This window comes from Ictidomys tridecemlineatus, chromosome 10 (assembly GCF_052094955.1).
Source record: "Ictidomys tridecemlineatus isolate mIctTri1 chromosome 10, mIctTri1.hap1, whole genome shotgun sequence".
Taxonomy (NCBI): Eukaryota; Metazoa; Chordata; class Mammalia; order Rodentia; family Sciuridae; genus Ictidomys; species Ictidomys tridecemlineatus.
In genome coordinates, this window is record NC_135486.1 from 23,254,910 (window position 1) to 23,258,332 (window position 3,423).

The following is a 3,423-nucleotide window of genomic DNA, read 5'->3' on the forward strand; positions in this document are numbered from 1 at the left end:
TCTTATAGAGGCTCAAGTCCCCTACACTGTCATATTTCCTCCACTCCCCTCTGTGATGCTGAAGTGCCACTTTTTATTTTTTTAACTTTAATGTCACCTGATTTGGGTCACTCTCCTAAGGCTTATTAGCTTCCACTTCCCAGTCTAATTGCAGCCAGAAGCACAGAATAATTTGAATACTTTTGACAGGGATAGCTTTGGATAATCTTTTATTTATGTAATTAGTTTGGCTTAATTAAGGGTCAAACCTGAGGGGCTTCTCCAACCATTGCTATCTCATATCCTGCATTAAATGCTTTTAGTTTTACCCAGGGTAATTCCATTGCAGGACAGATAAATCCCGGCAGGACATTCTGACCTGGTTCCGTCCCCAGTATACACAAACAGATAAACTCAATTTGAGCTTCAAGGTCTTTGTGTTTTTGACTTATTCGTCTTTTCCAAGGCTGCGTGGCTCAAACATTGCTTCCATTCCGTTTTCCCTTTATTCTTTCTACTTGGCCCCCAATTTTCTCTTTTTCTAATATGAAAATGGAAGCATTATCTTCAAAAAGCTGTTGATAACTGCTTATGTGTCTGGGAAGGGAAGTGAACCCCCACTGGGACACGAGGCTTTTCCATTTCTCCTCTCTAAGCACAGAAATTCTTAGAAAACGATTTCTTGTCTTTTAGAAATTTTAGTAGGTATAGAAAGTTAAAAGATTGGAAGTGAAGAAAAGATATTCTTCATTAATAGCAGGAGTCCTTGGGCTGCTAAGTAAAGGAGGGCAGGCTGGAAGACAGGTCATTGAGACAGAATTGGCGAGCAAATTAACAGGAGGGCTTAGGACTGAAAGCAAAGGTGAAAGTCCTGGAGATGAAGGTTTTGTGTGGGATGAATAATGAACATGTCATCTACTCATTGCCGTAGCTTTCATTATCTTGGTTTTACTCCTATCCGACAAATGCCTAGGACTTTGTGGATCTTGTCCAAATTTGTAAAAGGATTTTTTTTTTTCTATGAGGAGAAAAAAAAATGTATGTTTGTGATGAAATGCTCACCTTCCCGTCTTTTTGCCTTTCAATTCATTCTGTACCATGCTGGCAGACCATCTCCCTGAAATACGCCTTTCATCAGGTGGCTTTGCCAGTCAAGAATCTCCAGTGGTTCCCAATGGCCTATTGCTTCGAGTGTGAACATCTCATTGTGTACTTTGACCACATCCAGCATTATTTCCTACTGTTTGTCCACACATAACCTTTGCCATCTCCCCTCACTTACTCCTGGCTTTCTCTTGGCTTTTGCATTTTTAAATTGGTTTCTACAGAACATATCTATTTTTGATACTAACAGACCAGTTCTACTGTGGTTGATACAATATAAATAAGGTATGTTTCATAATTTAGCAGGGTGTGTCCAGGGGAATACTAAAGAAAAACACAAATAATTAGCTTTATGCAGTTCTGTTGCCTGGAAGGACTTTATTTTCTCCTTATTATAATGTCAATATATATATATATATATATAGATAGATAGATAGTGATCACAGAAGATAGTTTATCTCGTATGGTCTGTATCAGTGCTTCTCAGACTTGAATATGAGCAAGAATTACTGGGAGACCCTATAAATTATAAAAGAAATTCCTGGGTCCAATTCTCAGAGATTCATTCACATAACTTGTGGGTTGGGACTCTATAATTTCCAGTTCTAACAAGTTGCCAGGTGGGGTTGATGCCAAGTGTTCAGGATTACTTCAAGGAGCTCTAGTATACCCAACAATCTTCAATATGGGGGGAAGGCAGTTGACTAATCTGATGATTCATGGCTTGTAGATAATAGCTCTGGGACTCGGGTCCTCTGAGTTGTGATTGAATATCATGACTGCTGCCTCCTGTTGCCTTGTATAATCTACGTAGTTGCAGATGTGCAGCTCAAATCTTACTTCAGTTGAACAACAGCAAAAAAAATGAGGACTCTGATGCTTAGCGACTACATTAATTCTCGAAGTCAAAGCCACAGAACCAGTCTTCCCCTGGGTTTTCAGGTTTTTGGCCACAGACCAAGGATTACACTGTTAGCTTCCCAGGTTCTGAGGCCTTTTTGGACTTGAACTTGGCCATGTTATCAGCATCTCAGGCTCTCCAGTTGGCAGATTGCCTGTTGTGAGACTTCTCAGCTTCCACAATTACACAAGCAAATTCCCCTAATGAATCCCTTCTCTCTCTCTCTCTCTCTCTATATATATATATCCTATTTATTTATTGCCTCTGGAGAACTCTTGATTAATTCACATTATGTTACCAAATCACACATGGTTAACAAAAAAGTCCAAAGTACAAGATAGACTACTGACTTTAATGTAACAATATAAAATGCTCATGACTATGATTTCCAATGTCATATTTTGTTGTAGTATCAAAGAAGAAGAAATACACTGAAAGAGTATTAAAATACTTCCTTTCTTAAAACAATATATTTGTGTCAGGTCACTTTGATCCTCAAATAACCTATCACAACAAACTGAATACAGAGGCAGATATAAGGAGTGAATTGTCTTCAAGTAGGCCAGATGGTAAGGGGAAATTGAAGCAGCCTTCATCAGTGCCATTTTTCTCACCAAACCATTTATTTATTTATTCATTTTGGGAGAAGTGGCTATTTATTCTTTATTTATTTATATGCGGTGCTGAGAATCGAACCCAGGGCTTCACACATGCCAGGCAAGTGTGCTATGCTGAGCCACAGCCACAGCCGCAGAAGATGTGGCTATTTTAAAAATAACAGTATGTCACTTATGATGCCGTACAATGGGTTGGTTATTATTTTAAAGTAAATAAATGTTTTTAAAAGTCTCAATATTATTTTCTAATATGTTAAGTAATAATAACCAAAATCTATAGCATTTTTTGAGAGTGTAAAGGGATCCTTAGACCATAAGTTTGAGAACTGTTGTCTAGTTTTATAATTTTTTGGTAACTGATTACATTCAGTATGTTAGTAAGGTGAAAATAGAAATGGCCTAAACATAAAAATAACAGTAATGGCAAATACTTTGATTTAGACTTTGCTAAAATCAAAAGCAATTCTTGGTTATAATGACAAATGTCTGGAAAAAAAATTCTATTATGTAAAATATTTTTAATCATTGTTTTATTTTACTTCAATAATGCATACACATACATTAAGAAGTCAAATTATGTTTTAAGCGTACTATCCTAATCTTTACTACTGATTCCAGGTAACCCATGGGTAATTCCATTTAATTTTTGTAGTTGTATTTTTCTAATATTTACCCCCTTGACGAGGCTCCTATGTGCTGCTGTGGAGTCAGACAACCTCACTGTCTCTTGAGAGTTGGCTGTTCTGTCTCTTCCCCAGGGACCAGCTCTGTATAGTCTCTGACACCACTGAGCCACCATGGAACAGACTCTCACTTCCAGCC